This window comes from Pleurodeles waltl, unplaced genomic scaffold (genome assembly GCF_031143425.1).
Source record: "Pleurodeles waltl isolate 20211129_DDA unplaced genomic scaffold, aPleWal1.hap1.20221129 scaffold_127, whole genome shotgun sequence".
Lineage (NCBI taxonomy): Eukaryota > Metazoa > Chordata > Amphibia > Caudata > Salamandridae > Pleurodeles > Pleurodeles waltl.
Window position 1 is genome coordinate 849,550 of NW_027149833.1, and position 16,826 is coordinate 866,375.

At 51.8% G+C, this 16,826-nt stretch overlaps 2 non-coding genes across 2 annotated transcripts; both read right to left on the minus strand.

The window, feature by feature from the left end:
* Positions 1-1,878: 1,878 nt before the first annotated feature.
* On the minus strand, positions 1,879-2,005 carry LOC138273985 (small Cajal body-specific RNA 4). Its single transcript, XR_011200357.1, has one exon. It is a non-coding gene; the product is annotated as a small Cajal body-specific RNA 4 (non-coding RNA).
* A 13,807-nt stretch (positions 2,006-15,812) lies between these two features.
* LOC138273950 (small Cajal body-specific RNA 4) lies at positions 15,813-15,940 on the minus strand. The gene has a single exon (XR_011200321.1). It is a non-coding gene; the product is annotated as a small Cajal body-specific RNA 4 (non-coding RNA).
* Between the last annotated feature and the right edge of the window lie 886 nt (positions 15,941-16,826).

Below are 16,826 nucleotides of genomic sequence, written 5' to 3' on the forward strand. Positions count from 1 at the left end.
ACATTTCCTTTTGTTTCCTCAGCAGCTTGCTGCCTAAGGCCTTCAAGAGAGGGACATGTTTCTTGCCCCTTCCACAGTTGTTCCCTTGTGGGTCCGCCTGGGCCCAAGAGCTCAACCTGATAGTGTTCTAACTCCATAGGCTCAGTACCCTCATTTTCTCCCCACCAGCACATACAAGCTGTGAAACAGTGTGCATGTGCTAAGTGAGGGGTCTCTAGGGTGGCATAAGGCATGCTGCAGCCCTTAGAGACCTTGTACCAGGGATACCAGTTACAAGGGACTTAGCTGAGTGCCAGGGTTGTGCCAATTGTGTAGACAAAGGTACAGTTTAGGTAAAGAGTAAGAACACTGGTGCTGGGGCCTGGTTAGCAGGGTCAAAGCACACTTTCAAATCATAACTTATTATCAGCAAAGGCAAAAAGTTAGGGGGTAACCATGCCAAGGAGGCATTTCCGTACAGACAACTAAAACACAGCCAAATGGCCGCCAAAGGACCGCCAAAAGACAGCCAAATGGCCGCCAAAAGACTTCTGGCCTGGCCTGGAAGTTCACAAGCTAGGATACCCGATGAAGTGTCAAATGAGCCTTGCTCCTCTAATTGGAAATATTAGTATACTGTGGCCTGGCTCTGTGGTATGCACACCTGGCATGTGACAGCCTCCTGTACCCATATATAAATTTATTTAGAACCATGCTGGCCTCTCAACCCTTTCAAAGGCTTTCTTGGCCTGCAACATGGGAAGATGCACAGGGTGAAAGCACAGAACTGCACTGGACTAGATTACTCAGAATCTTAAACAGGCTTGGTGTTGAACATTAATCTTATCCTAGGGGCTCAATACACAATATGCAATGCAAGAGAGCTAGCTCCACAAAAGAAAACTATGATGCAGACCGGCTCACAGTTCAACATTCAAAGCCCGTATTCTGTAGGAATTATGCTCACCGTGACGTCCAGATGAGGCCCTGGAACCATTTCTCTCTGGGAGTTCGGTTTTTATGCCCATAAGAGGTGGAATGGACAAAGACATTACGTTCCTGTCAGCAAAAACAAAAATGTTACTGAAAAAAGCGATACCCATGATTTCAAGAAGCAAAAATATTATTTTCTGGTACACCCACAGCCTACTGGAAGCCTAGTCCTCCTTCTGAATTTTACACAGAAGCATAGCCCCTCAAGTACACAGAAATGTGTGTGGAGGGGCAGAGGGAAAACAAAAAAGTCCAAGAAATAAACCACCACACAAAGCACCATCTTCACCCCTTGACCTTTCATCACCAAGTACTGCCTGTAACTATCTTTCTCTACAGTTAAATCTAGGCTTGCCAGGTTACTGATTGTTCTTCCACTTCACAGATTTAATGAAAAGTATGCATTTTGGTGCAAGCTGGATCTGTACAGAAAGTTTGTCTGTGGTCGGTAACACCAAAACTGTGAGCATCAAGAGCTACTGAAATAGTGTGGGGTCCTGCTTTCTAATGTGGGCAGAATATTGCTTACACTTGAAAGCATTCAACTTTGTGTCCATGTTGTATTAAGGTGTCTTTCAGAGGGCAATTTGTTTTACAGTTTTGGTAATATCGGTCTTATTAGCAAGCTGCAAAAAAAGACTTTCACGTAACAGATGGACTTCTTTCACCTGATGTACCCACAGAAAGGATACAATAAGACATATTGGCGTGGGTGCTATAACATCGCCCATACTAGACGTCACTCCAACGGTGCCCACAGGAAATGTAGAACACTGTCGGAAGCTAGATTACTATCCCTCGCCCCAATGATCGCACTGAAAGAATTCTCCCACTGTTCAAAGCCAACCCAGCCATGATGCATACTGCCACTAGAGCGCAACAACAATGAGCAAATGAGAACAGGGCAAATGTAGGAAGTAGTAACACGTCACTAGCTCTTCTTGAAACTGACAGTTCTTTACTTCCCTTTACTCTAGGGAGATAGTATCAGCAGAGCCTTACTTCATAGGCCCAACCTTCTTAATCCTCCATTAACACAAACATTGGCTGTAGCTTTAGGGAGGATTTATTACAGAATCTGACAAAATACAATTTTATAATTCCGAATGATTTTACTCAGGAGGATTCGGAAACCTGAAAGCCAACTGTCCTCATAAGGATAAAAATACACAAAATAACATATGGAAATAGTTTATTAATTTCCGAACGCTATCTCAGAAAACTTACTGAATATCATATCAATTTACCTCACAGTTACCATTGATCACACCTGCCAATTAGTAGCTCAGATATCCCAATGTTAATATGCTTGATCATGTGTTCCCATTAGTAGTGACTATGACTGAGCGCAGCATCTAACCATTCAGCAAGTTACAAGTCGCAGGGTTCTTTACGTAATGCCCCATGAACTGATCGTCCATATGCCTGGAAGTGTGTCCCGCTCCCCACTCTGGTGCATCAAAGCTTGTCATATGGAACAAATCAAAGACGTGCTTCCGGGCACAAATTAAGTAAAAACCCTAAATATGTTAAACCTTGTAAATGCCTATGTAGCCATGGATTAATCCCCATTACGTGCATCAGTTATTAAACTGCAGTATTACAAACTGAGAATTTTACTATTAGGTGAAAAACAGTAACTAGATTGTGCCACAGCAGCGCCAGAAGACGACAGGAAGAGAAATTAACCTTAACACTGGATAGAGCTGCTGAGATGAACGACCTAGAACAGATTGACAAACCATTTATTCAGTTGTCCCTTTTAGTTATTTTGGCCCATGAGGGCAGACGGGGCGCGTTGAGGATCAAGAAAGTCGGCTTGATCAAATCAGAAATCCTCATGAGGCAGTACAATATTTAGGCTGCACTGAATTAATCCTTGCAAAAAGTTAAGGTGCAAGATAGAGGTGGTCATTACAACCCTGGCGGACGGTGTTAAAGCGGCGGTAAGACCGCCAACAGGCCAGCGGTAAAAATTTTGCAATTACTACTGTGGCGGAAACCGCCAACAAAGACAGCCACTTTAACACTCTGACCGCCACGGCGGTACAAACAAACAGCTCGGCGGTCACCGCCAACAGACAGGCAGAGGACAATGTACCTGCCACACTATTATGACAGGCCAATCTGCCACCTTCTCCGGGGCGGATACACTGCGGATAAAAACACGGCGGAAACAGGAATCTCAAAGGGAAAACGCTCACCTCTACACACTCCACGAGGAAGGAGGACACCATGGACCCGGACCTCCAAATTCTCCCTGAGATTGTCTTCCTGCTCCTGTACCAGGAGCACCAACGCCGGCGGCGAACACCACAGTGAATACTGTACCTACGACACAGGGGAGGGGGGAAACAGGGACACACACACGCAACACCCCCGCCCCCCAACCCCCCCCCCCCCCGGAAGAATGCAAAGACAAAAAGAAATGAGTGTAACCATTGTAATATATCAAAAATCAGTAAGCAAAAATATACATTATTATTATACACTATTAACAAAATATACACCAAGATTATTAGTCCAGATATTACACCATTTATAGTCCGTGGATCACTGGGCCCACAATGCATGGGCGAGGCCCACACACGATACCAGATCAAAACCGAGAGAACACTGCAGGGGCATCAGATAGAAATACAACAGGCACCTCTGGGGGAAGGGAAAGGGTGGCACCTCAGCCAGATGACTGCATGACGCCAGATCCACGAGGGGCCTCCATGCGCATTGATGTATCCTGGGAAGTGCAAAGCCACAGTCTCTCAAGTTTCTACAGTGGGTGGTTTGCCCACTGATCAATCCTGGGGAGTGCAAAGCCACAGTCTCTCAAGTCTATACAGCGGGTGGTTTGCCCACTGATCAATCCTGGGGAGTGCAAAGCCACAGTCTCTCAAGTGGATGATAACATTCTCCACTGGTGTCTGGAGGGGGACTGGTGCCCAGAGTGCATCACTCACCCCGTGACGGTCCCTGTTGCGTCAGTGCCCCTGCCGCTCATGGCTAGCGGTGCTTGAGTTGGCGGTCCTTGCCCTGTGCAGTGGTGCTTGAGTTGGCGGTCCTTGCCCTGTTCAGCAGTGCTTGCCCTGTGCAGCGGTGCTTGAGTTGGCGGTCCTTGCCCTGTTCAGCAGTGCTTGCCCTGTTCAGCAGTGCTTGAGTTGGCGGTCCTTGTCCTGTTCAGCGGTGCTTGCCCTGTGCAGCGGTGCTTGAGTTGGCGGTCCTTCATTGCCCAGCTGGGCTGGGGCTGGCTCTCCTTCATTGGTCAGCTGGGCTGTGGCTGGCGGGGCTCTCCTAGGCAGGTGGGCTGTGGCTGGGGGGCCCTCCTGGGCAGGTGGGCTGTGGCTGGCGGGGCCCTACTGGGCAGGTGGGCTGTGGCTGGCGGGGCCCTCCTGGGCAGCGACGATTGGGCTGCCGGTGGCCTCGACGATGGGGCTGGCGGTGGCCTCCTGGGCAGCGACGATGGGGCTGGCGGTGGCCTCCTGGGCAGCGACGATGGGGCTGGCGGTGGCCTCCTGGGCAGCGGGGATGATGGCGGGCTTCTCCGCTGTGCTGCTCGTCCCAGACTTGCCGGGTTTCTTCTGGCCCTTCCCCACCTTGGGAGGAGTCACAGCTGAGTCCACACTCCCACCGGGACCCCTGGGAGCAGCTTGGGTGGCTGGAGTCTTCCCCCTCTCCCACCGGGCACTGGCCAACGTCTGGTGCTTCACAGGGGGGGACTGGCTGTGCTGTGGCTCTGTGACACACTGGCTGTCCTGGTGACCGGTGCACTCCACATACCTGTGACAACAGGCACCACTGGTCCCGGAGATTTTGTGGCTGAGATGCTAGTTCGGGACCTAGGAGTTGGATGGGGGGGGGGGGGGATAGGTTAATCGTGGACAGGAAAAGTTGTTTGGACACACTGGGACGGGTAGCTGGAGGGGGTTTGGGAGTGGAGGAAGAGGTGGTGGTTGTAGGAGGTGTACGTTTTGTGGTTTTGGGTGCAGGTGCATGCGCTGGAGGCTGTGGTGAGGTGGATGTATGTTGGGTGGGTGTGTACCTGCGTTTGTGTATCTTCGGCCGGGGCGTCACAGACACACTGGGAGAGGACACAGGGGACGTGTGAATGGTAGTGGGGGTGGTGACTGCACGTGAGCGGGGTGTGCTGGTGCGGGACGTAGTGGCTGTAAAGGTAGTGCATGCAGGTGTGAGTGTAGACGAGACTGGAAGGGAGGAGGGAGACGACGAGGAGGGGGACACAGTGGAGGCAGTGGATGTTGGTGTGTCTGTATGTGTGTGATGCTTGCATGAGTGCCTGTGGGATGTGTGGTGCTTATGTTTGCCTGAGCTTCCCTTGTGTGGTGAGGTGTGTGCAGGCTGGTCTGATGGTGTGCTTGGGATAGGCAGAGGTAAAGGGGATTGGGTCTGGGTGGAGGAAGTTGGAGAGGGAGGCCAGACACAGGGACAATGGCTGCCATCAGTGCTGAGGCCAGAGTTTGAAAGGATTGGTGAAGTGCCGCCTGACCAGAATGAATGCCCTCGAGGAATGCATTAGTTTGTTGCAACTCCCGTTCTACACCCTGGATGGCATTCACAATGGTAGAGTGCCCAACAGTGAGTGACCTGAGGAGGTCAATGGCCTCCTCCCTGAGGGCAGCAGAGGTGACTGGGGCAGGAGCTGAGGTGCCTGGGGCGAAAGTGATGCCCACCCTCCTGGGTGAGCTGGCACGGGGTGAAGGCTGAGGGGCTGCTGGGAGGGCGGTGCTGGCAGGGGGGGTGGCGGCTGTACCTGTAGAAGTGGGGGGCACAGATGTTGCCGCCACCACAAGGGAGCTCCTATCCCCGCCGTGGTGCTCCCCTTGCCCTCCGTCCCACTGGTGTATTCAGAGTCCGTAGTGTGGCCCTCCATGGCCATGTGGGATGCAGCTCCCTCGTGCTCCGGTGCCACTGCTCCTCCGCCTGATGATGCTAATGCACACAAGAACAGGGAGACCACAAAAAAGGGGGGGGAACAGAAGAAAGACATGTTGAGTGCATGGATTACTGCTACCGTTGGCGGACAAGACAGACACAGAACCCCCCTGCACTACGTTGCGCTGTTGGGCTCTACAGTGCAATTCCTGGGAAATGGCCTACAAGGCTATGGAAGACATCTGTACACATAGATGACACAGGTGCATGAATAGCTGTACTTGGCACTCTACAGAGGTGGGGGGGCCACAGGGTGATGCCTTACGGAGGGGCCTAGCCTATGGAACTCACCCTGTCCAAGGGAAACCCACAGCCCTCCTCCCCCACTCAGACACCTCCACTGCGCGCAAAGTCAGCTGAATGAGAGTGTACTCAACCCCCTGTGTCTGCTGTGGTGCCCTCAAGCGCCCATCCAACTCCGGGTAGGCCACCGCCAGGATCCTGAACATCAGGGGGGTCATGGTTCGACGGGCACCCCTCCCACGTTGGGAGGCCATCCCCAGCTGAGCCTCCGCCGTCTTCTTGCTCCATTGGCGAATGTCCTCCCATCTCTTCCGGCAGTGGGTGCTCCGTATGTGGTGGACCCCCAGGGTCCGGACGTCCTTGGCGATGGCACGCCAAATATCCTTCTTCTGGTGGGCGCTGACCTACATGCAATGTACAGGGTACAAAGAGAAGTCATTACCAACTGCGCCGTCAAAGTGAGTGGGTCCCATCCCTACCCTTGCCATGTGGCACATGCACCCACCGTCTTTCATGCATGCATAACTCTACCCCCTTCATTCTTACAACCAGCCCTCTCCACACAGGCATAGCCCATACAACATGCTCCCTGTGAACTTACCTGTTGGTCTGGAGGACCGTAGAGCAGCGTGTACTGGGGGAGGACCCCATCGACAAGCTTCTCCAACTCCTCTGATGTGAAGGCAGGGGCCCCTTTCCCAGACGCACGAGCCATTGTCTCTTCCAGACCGAGGTCACAGCAGCACTTGCAGTGTAGGTCCTCTCCTGTTGAAGATCAGGTATCGATTGATTCAACAGCTAGAAAATGGCGGTCACGTCCGCAGCAGTCATGTCCGCGGCGGTGCGTACCATCACCGCCGGCATACACCGTCATTGGCTCCTGGGACCCATAGGGTCCAATGTTAACCAATGCAGCATTGCGCTGCGGTCTTCAACCGTCTACCTCGACGGTGTACAACGCCAGCACAGTTACCTCACATCCCATTGTCCCACTTTACAGGTCAGACAGCCGCCATTTCAGGGGCCCACATGGCCTAATTACCAACTGCGTCACACATACCTAGGCCTAGTCTCAACACACATACAGGCCACATTTTGTGTGTGAATGGTGTTCTGTGTAGACTGTGGGTACATGCCTCTGAGTTGTTTAACTCTGTGCTCGCTGTTGTCCTTCATAGGAACCGTCCGCTGGAACATGTGAGGAGATGGCGGAATCCTCCGGTGTACCGACCGCTGGTGGACCTGTCGACAATGGAGGGAAGGAATTTGATTATCACCTACAGGTTTGACCGTGCCACAATCCAGGAACTGTGTACCCAGTTGGAGCCAGACCTGATGTCAGCAATCCGCCATCCAACAGGAATCCCCCCTCAAGTGCAGGTGCTATCAGTGATCCATTTCCTTGCTAGTGGGTCTTTTCAAACAACTGTGGCCATGGCATCAGGGATGTCCCAGCCTATGTTTTCCAACGTATTGTCCAAAGTGTTGTCTGCCCTGCTGAAACCCATGCGGAGCTACATCGTTTTCCCTCAGGTGGAGGATTTATTTACCTACAGTGAAAGGTGACTTCTATGCCCTTGGACATATCCCCAACATCATAGGTGCCATTGATGGGACCCATGTGGCTTTGGTACCCCCCCCACAGGAGTGAACAGGTGTACAGGAACCGGAAGAGTTATCATTTGATGAATGTACAGATGGTATGTTTGGCAGGCCAGTACATCTCCCATGTGAATGCCATGTTCCCTGGCTCAGTGCATGACGCCTACATCCTGTGGAATAGCAGCATCCCTTATGTGACGGGGCAACTCCAGAGGCACCGTGTGTGGCTATTAGGTGAGCACCTGGAAGCAAGTCAGTGGGAATGGTTGGCTGGGTCTGGGGATATCCCTACAGGTTAGTGTGTGTCTAACAGTTGTCCCACGCCATTGTCAGGTGACTCTGGTTACCCCAACCTGTCATGGCTACTGGCCCCAGTGAGGAATCCCAGGACAAGGGCAGAGGAACACTACAATGAGGCCCATGGGCAAACTCAGAGGATTACAGAGCGGATCTTCGGCCTCCTGAAGGCCAGGTTCAGGTGCCTCCATATGACAGGTGGATCCCTATTCTACTCACCAAAGAAGGTGTGCCAGATCATCGTGGCCTGCTGTATGCTTCACAACTTAGCTTTGCGACGACAGGTGCCTTTTCTGCAGGAGGATGGTCCAGGTGGAGGTGTTGTGGCAGCTGTGGGGCCTGTGGACAGTGAAGACGAGGAAGCAGAAGAAGAGGACATCGACAACAGGAAATCGGTGATCCTGCAATACTTCCAGTGAGACACAGGTAAGAATACAAACCTGCCTACTACATGTACTTTAACACTACTACCTCTCTACTGTCTGTCCTTTTCACCCAGTGTATGGTCACTGAGTTGTCACTTTCACTTATGATTTCACAGATGTGGGTCCCACTGTGTGACATCTGCTTTGTTTCCTCATGGACTAGAGATGTGTGACATAGGTATGTTGACATTACAATTGAAAGAGCGTTTTGACACTGTAAGGTAATGCCTCCTTGGCATGGTTACCCCCTGACTTTTTGCCTTTGCTTATGCCAAGTTATGATTTGAAAGTGTGCTGAGGCCTGCTAACCAGGCTCCAGCACCAGTGTTCTTTCCCTAACCTGTACCTTTGTTTCCACAATTGGCACACCCTGGCATCCAGGTAAGCCCGTTGTAACTGGTACCCCTGGCACCAGGGGCCCTGATGCCAGGGAAGGTCTCTAAGGGCTGCAGCATGTCTTATGCCACCCTGGAGACCCCTCACTCAGCACAGACACACTGCTTGCCAGCTTGTGTGTGCTGGTGGGGATAAAATGACTAAGTCGACATGGCACTCCCCTCAGGGTTCCATGGCAACCTCACACTGCCTATAGGTATAGATACATCACCCCTCTAGCAGGCCTTACAGCCCTAAGGCAGGGTGCACTATACCATAGGTGAGGGCATAGGTGTATGAGCACAATGCACCTACAGTGTCTAAGCAAAACCTTAGACATTGTAAGTGCAGGGTAGCCATAAGAGTATATGGTCTGGGAGTCTGTCATGCACGAACTCCACAGCACCATAATGGCTACACTGAAAACTGGGAAGTTTGATATCAAACTTCTCAGCACAATAAATGCACACTGATGCCACTGTACATTTTATTGTGATATACACCCCAGAGGGCATCTTAGAGATGCCCCCTGAAACCATACCCAACTGCCAGTGTGGGCTGACTAGTTTTAGCAGCCTGCCACACACCAAACATGTTGCTGGCCACATGGGGAGAGTGCCTTTGTCACTCTGTGGCTAGTAACAAAGCCTGTACTGGGTGGAGGTGCCTCTCACCTCCCCCTGCAGGAACTGTAACACCTGGCGGTGAGCCTCAAAGGCTCACCCCCTTTGTTACAGCACCCCAGGGCACTTCAGCTAGTGGAGTTGCCCGCCCCCTCCGGCCACGGCCCCACTTTTGGCGGCAAGGCCGGAGGAGATAATGAGAAAAACAAGGAGGAGTCACTGGCCAGTCAGGACAGCCCCTAAGGTGTCCTGAGCTGAGGTGACTCTGACTTTTAGAAATCCTCCATCTTGCAGATGGAGGATTCCCCCAATAGGATTAGGGATGTGCCCCCCTCCCCGCAGGGAGGAGGCACAAAGAGGGTGTAGCCACCCTCAGGGCTAGTAGCCACTGGCTACTAACCCCCCAGACCTAAACACACCCCGAAATAGAGTATTTAGGGGCTCCCAGAACCTAGCAAGATAGATGCCTGCAACCTAAGACGAAGAAGGAATGCTGAGCTGAAAAACCTGCTGAGAAGAAGGAGACACCAACTGCTTTGGCCCCAGCTCTACAGGCCTGTCTCCCCACTTCAAAAGAACTGCTACAGCGACGCGTTCCACAGGGTCCAGCAACTTCTGAAGCCTCAGAGGACTACCCTGCATCTAAAAGGACCAAGAACTCCCGAGGACAGCGGCTCTGCTCCAAGGAAGAAGCATCTTTGCAACAAAGAAGCAACTTTGAAAGAACACACGTTTCCCGCCGGAAGCGTGAGACTTTGCACTCTGCACTCGACGCCCCCGGCTCGACTTGTGGAGAACCAGTACTACAGGGAGGACTCCCTGGCGACTGCGAGCCGTGAGTAGCCAGAGTTGACCCCCCTGAGCCCCCACAGCGATGCCTGCAGAGGGAATCCAGAGGCTCCCCCTGACCGAGACTGCCTGCTTCAAAGAACCCTACACCTGGTAAAGACACTGCACCCGCAGCCCCCAGGACCTGAAGGATCTGACCTCCAGTGCAGAAGCGACTCCCAGGTGGCCCTCTCCCTTGCCCAGGTGGTGGCTACCCCGAGGATCCCCCCCTTGCCTGCCTGCTTCGCTGAAGAGACCCCTGGGTCTCCCATTGAATCCTATTGCAAACCCGACGCCCGTTTGCACACTGCACCCGGCCGCCCCCGTGCCGCTGAGGGTGTACTTTGTGAGGACTTGTGTCCCCCCCGGTGCCCTACAAAACCCCCCTGCTCTGCCCTCTGAAGACCCGGGTGCTTACCTGCTGGCAGACTCGAACCGGGGCACCCCCTTCTCCATTGAAGCCTATGGGGGTCATTACGACCTCGGCGGTCTTTTTGCAAGACCGCTGAGGGACCGCCGTGCGGAAGACCGCCTGTGCAGGCGGTTTGCCGCTCGGCGTATTATGACTGTTGGCTGCTCTCCGTCGTTATTCCGACGGAGAGCCGCCAACAGCCATACTTGCGGGCGGCGGGGAAGTGGAGGTTGCTCCACCTCCACCGCCACGCCAACAGAACACCGCCCAGTGAATCACGTCCTGTGATTCGCCATGGCGGTGTTCTGTTGGCGGTGTGGTGTCGGCAGAGCTGCCCCCATGGCACCCGTCCCCTCCCGGAAGATCGACGGACCAGGTAAGTCGATCGTCCGTTAGGGGAGGGGGGTGTTGTGTGCGTGCATGGGGGTGTGCGTGTGTGTATGTAGAGGGGGTGTGTGAGTGCGTGTATGCTTGCGGCGGTGCTGTGTGTATGGGAATGAGTGCATGTATGTCTGTGGGTATGTCTATGGATGTGTGCGTGTATGTTTAAATGTAGGTGTGCGTTTCTGACTGTGTGTGTGGATGTAGGCATGTATGTTGGGGTGTGTGCGTGTGTGGTGCCTGCATTTGTGTCGGGTGTGTGTGAGTAATGTTATGTTGGGGGTCGGGTGGGGAGGGGGGCCCTGCCACCTTTGGGGTGTGACAGGGGTGGTGGGGGGTGTAGGGGAGGGTGTTAGGGTGGGAGTGGGGATGGGGGAGACCCCTATCAGGGCCAGGGAAGGATTTCCCTGGCACGGATAGTGCTTACCGCCATGGATTTCATGGCGGTTCAAACAGCTGGAAATCCACGGCGGTAAGCCGGGTCCAAATACCGCCGGCGGTATACTGACGGCCGCCGGGCTGGAGACCCAGGTCTCCAGCCCGGCGGCCCTCTCCACCCTGGCGGGCGGGACAGATAACCGGCGGTTGACCATGGCGGTAACCGCCATGGTCATAATACACCAAGGTAAGACCGCCAGCCTGTTGGTGGTCTTACCGCCGGTTCTCCGCCATCCGCCAGGGTTGGAATGACCCCCTATGTGTTTTGGGCACCACTTTGACCTCTGCACCTGACTGGCCCTGAGCTGCTGGTGTGGTAACTTTAGGGTTGCTCTGAACCCCCAAGGTGGGATACCTTGGACCCAACTTTGAACCCTGTAGGTGGTTTACTTACCTGCAAAACTAACAAACACTTATCTCCCCCAGGAACTGTTGAAAATTGCACTGTGTCCAGTTTTAAAATAGCTTATTGCCATTTGTGTGAAAACTGTATATGCTATTTTGCTAATTCAACGTTCCTAAAGTTCCTAAGTGAAATACCTTTCATTTAAAGTATTGTTTGTAACTCTTGAAACTGTGGTTCTTAAAATAAACTAAGAAAAGAGAGTTTTCTATATAAAAACCTATTGGCCTGGAATTGTCTTTGAGTGTGTGTTCCTCATTTATTGCCTGTGTGTGTACAACAAATGCTTAACACTACCCTCTGATAAGCCTACTGCTCGACCACACTACCACAAAATAGAGCATTAGAATTCTCTTTTTGCCACTATCTTACCTCTAAGGGGAACCCTTGGACTCTGTGCATGCTATTTCTTACTTTGAAATAGTACATACAGAGCCAACTTCCTACAGACACTGTAATTGCTACTACACTACTTCGAAATCACAGACAGACTCCAGATTGTTTTGTGCTTTAAGGGTGTTTGTTTAAGTGCTCAATATTGGAGGGTGCTATAAAATGGTGAGGGGTGATGGTGGAGGAATGTCCATGGCAGAGTCCAGTCTATTAGTCTCACAGGTGCATTGCCCAAATGGGCATAGGAAGTGGAGGTGGGGCAGTCTGAGGATGGACAGGGTGACAAGGTGTGACAGAAGGATGACAATCAGGGCAGTGTCATTTCTTGGCGGGGGTCTTGGCATCGTTCTCTGTCTTTGTCCTGGATCTCAGGGACTGTTTGCGGGGTGGTTCTCCCTCTGCAGGGGGTGGGGTGCTAGTGTGGTGGTCCTGTGGCGGTGCCTCTTGTCCACTAGCGCCGGTGGAGGTGGTGGCCAGTTCATTGTCCAGGCTAGTGTCAGCGGCCCCTTGTGCAACAGTGTCCCTTCCTGGTGTTGAGGACCTCCATCAGCACCCCTACGATGGTGCCCAGGGTGGAATTGATGGATCTGAGTTCCTCCCTGAAGCCCAAATACTGTTCCTCCTGCAGCCGCTGGGTCTCGTGAAACTTGGCCAGTACTACTGCCATCGTCTCCTGGGAATGGTGGTATGCTCCCATGATGTTGGAGAGGGCCTCGTGGAGAGTGGGTTCCCTGGGCCTGTCCCCCCCTGTCGCACAGCAGCCCTCCCAGTTCCCCTGTGTTACTGGGCCTCTGTCCCCTGGACTGTGTCCCCACTGCTACTGCCCCCAGGTCCCTGTTGTTGTTGGGGTGGGGGGTTAGCCTGGGTTCCCTGTAGTGGTGGACACACTGCTGATTGACGTGTCCTGGGGACAGATGTATGGGCCCGCTGGGTGGGTGCTGTGCTGGTGTTTCCATAGGGGGGGAAGCTCTGTGGTGGACTGTGCCAGTGTGAGGGGAACTGACTGTCCCGAGGTCCCAGATGGGCAGGGCTGGTCATCTAGATCCAGTTGGACAAAGCTGCTGTCATCACTGTGGGCCTCTTCTGTTGGTGGTGTGGACCCTCCTGTCCTGTGATGTTGGGTAGGGGTCCTGCAGGGGTATAAAAGGATGTTTATTGCATCTGTGTGTGCCATGGTGTGCAATGGGTGGGTGACCGTGTACCCCAGTGCTTGCATTCCTGTGTGGGACCTTGTGTGACAGTGGTTTAGGGGGGTGTCTTGGTATGTGCAATGGCCATGCTTTGGTGATGGGTGTCCATGCTTTGTTGTTTCATGCAGGGCTGGTATTGGGATGTGTGGTTTGTGATATTGGGACATTTGTGAGGAGTTGGAATGATGGGGGTGAGGGCGAGGGTGGGGGTATGTGATGGCATGCGGGTGGGGGATATAGTAGTAACGCATTGCCTTACCAGAGTCCATTCCTCCATCTACTCCTGCGAGGCACTCAGGATGCAGAATCGCCAAGACTTGCTCCACCCATGTTGTTAGTTGTGGGGGAGGAGGTGGGGGTCCGCCGCCAGTCTGCTGAACCGCAAGGTGATGTCTTGAGACCACGGAACGCACCTTCCACCATAGGTCTTCCACCTCTTCTTGATGTCCTCCCTATTTCTTAGGTGGTCTCCCACTGCGTTAACCCTGTCCACTATTCTTTGCAATAGCTCCATCTTCCTAGCTATGGAGGTGTGCTGCACCTGTGATCCGAATACCTCCACCATGACCCTGAGCTCCTCCTCAGAGAACCTGGGGTGTCTTTGCCGTGCCATGGGGTGGTGTGGGTGATGTGTGAGGTGGTGTGTGTAGTGATAAGTGGGGTGATATTTAGTGGTGTGTTGTGTGAGGTGCGTGGAAGTTATGTGGTTGATGGTATTGTGTGCCTGTAGATGCTTGGTAGTAGTTTGTAGTGTCTCTCTCTGGCCTTCTTTCGGTATTTTGGTCGTAGGGGTTTGTGGGTGATGTGGGTGTGTGCTTTATATTGTAATGGGTGTGTGGGAGTGATGTGTGTATGTGTATCAGGTGTGTGTATTGTCCAAAGTGGCAGTGTTTTGTAAGAGTGTGTGTATTTTGAGCGCAGCGGTGTGTACCACCAATGGAATACCGCAGTTGAAAGACCGCCGCGTGGATTAGTGGGTCGTGATAGTGTGGGATTATTTCTGTTGGCTGGACGGTAGAGGTTTTGTTATCGCCAGTTTATCACTGACCTTTGGTGTGGCGGACTTGTGTGGGTGCCTCAATTTTGGCGGATTCCGAGCAGTGGGTCATAATGACCGTGGCGGAATTCCACTGCAGCGGCAGTGTGTTGGCGGTCTTCTGCATGGCGGTAAGCGGCTTTTACCGCCAATGTTCTAATGAGGGCCTTAGTGTTGAACATTAATCTTATTTTAGGGGCTCAATACACAATATGCAATGCAACAGAGCTAGCTCCACAAAAGAAAACTATTATGCAGACCGGCTCACAGTTAAAAATTCAAAGCCCGTATTCCATAGGAATTATGCTCACCGTGACGTCCGGATGAGGCCCTGGAACCATTTCTCTCTGGCAGTTGGGTATTTATGCCCATAAGAGGTGGAATCGACAAAGACATCACGTTCCTGTCAGCAAAAACAAAAATGTTACTGAAAAAAGCGATACCCATGATTTCAAGAAGCAAAAATATTATTTTCTGGTACACCCACAGCCTACTGGAAGCCTAGTCCTCCTTCTGAATTTTACACAGAAGTTTAGCCCTTCAAGGACATAGAAATGTGTGTGGAAGGGCAGAGGGAAAACAAAAAAGTCCAAGAAATAAACCACCACACAAAGCACCATCTTCACCCCTTGACCTTTCATCACCAAGTACTGCCTGTAACTATTTTTCTCTACAGTTAAATCTAGGCTTGCCAGGTTACTGATTTTATTTCCACTTCACAGATTTAATGAAAACTATGCATTTTGGTGCAAGTTGGATCTGTACAGAAAGTTTGTCTGTGGTCGGTAACACCAAAACTGTGAGCATCAAGAGCTACTAAAATAGTGTGGGGTCCTGCTTTCTAATGTGGGTAGAATATTGCTTACACTTGAAAGCATTCAACTTTGTGTCCATGTTGTATTAAGGTGTCTTTCAGAGGGCAATTTTTTTTTTTTTTTTTTTTTTACAGTTTTGGTCTTATTAGCAAGCTGCAAAACAGACTTTCACGTAACAGATGGACTTCTTTTACCTGATGTACCCACAGAAAGGATACAATAAGACATATTGGCTTGGGTGCTGTAACATCGTCCATACTAGACGTCACTCCAACGGTGCCCACAGGAAATGTAGAACACTGTCGGAAGCTAGATTACTATCCCTCGCCCCAATGATCGCACTGAAAGAATTCTCCCACTGTTCAAAGCCAACACAGCCATAATGCATACTGCCACTAGAACGCAACAACAATGAGCAAATGAGAACAGGGCAAATGGAGGAAGTAGTAATACGTCACTAGCTCTTCTTGAAACTGGACAGTTCTTTACTTCCCTTTACTCTAGGAGGATAGTATTAGCAGAGCCTTACTTCATAGGCCCAACCTTCTTAATCCTCCATTAACAAAAACATTGGCTGTAGCTTTAGGGAGGATTTATTACAGAATCTGATAAAATACATGTAAGCAAATGCTTCCTTGGCATGGTTACCCCCTAACGTTTTGCCTTTGCTGATGCTACGTTATGATCTGAAAGTTTGCTGAGACCCTGCTAACCAGGCCCCAGCACCAGTGTTCTTTCCCTAAACTGTACCTTTGTCTCCACAACTGGCACAACCCTGACTCAGGTAAGTCCCTAGTAACTGGTACCCCTGGTACCAAGGGCCCTGATGCCAAGGAAGGTCTCTAAGGGCTGCAGCATGTCTTATGCCACCCGGGGGACCCCTCACTCAGCACATGCACACTGCCTCACAGCTTGGGTGCGCTGGTGGAACGAAAATTACTAAGTCGACATGGCACTCCCCTCAGAGTGCCATGCCAACCTCACACTGCCTGTGGCATTGGTAAGTCACCCCTCTAGCAGGCCTTACAGCCCTAAGGCAGGGTGCACTATACCACAGATGAGGGCATATGTGCATGAGCACTATGCCCCTACAGTGTCTAAGCAAAACCTTAGATATTGTAAGTGCAGGGAAGCCATAAGAGTATATGGTTTGGGAGTTTGTCAAACACGAACTCCACAGTTCCATAATGGCTACACTGAAAACTGGGAAGTTTGGTATCAAACTTCTCAGCACAATAACTGCACACTGATGCCAGTGTGCAATTTATTGTAAAATACACCCAGAGGGCATCTTAGAGATGCCCCCTGAAAACATACCCGACTTCCAGTGTAGGCTGACTAGTGTCTGCCAGCCTGCCACACACCAGACATGTTGCTGGCCACATGGGGGGAGTGCCTTTGTCACTCTGTGGCCAGGAACAAAGCCTGTACTGGGTGGAGGTGCTT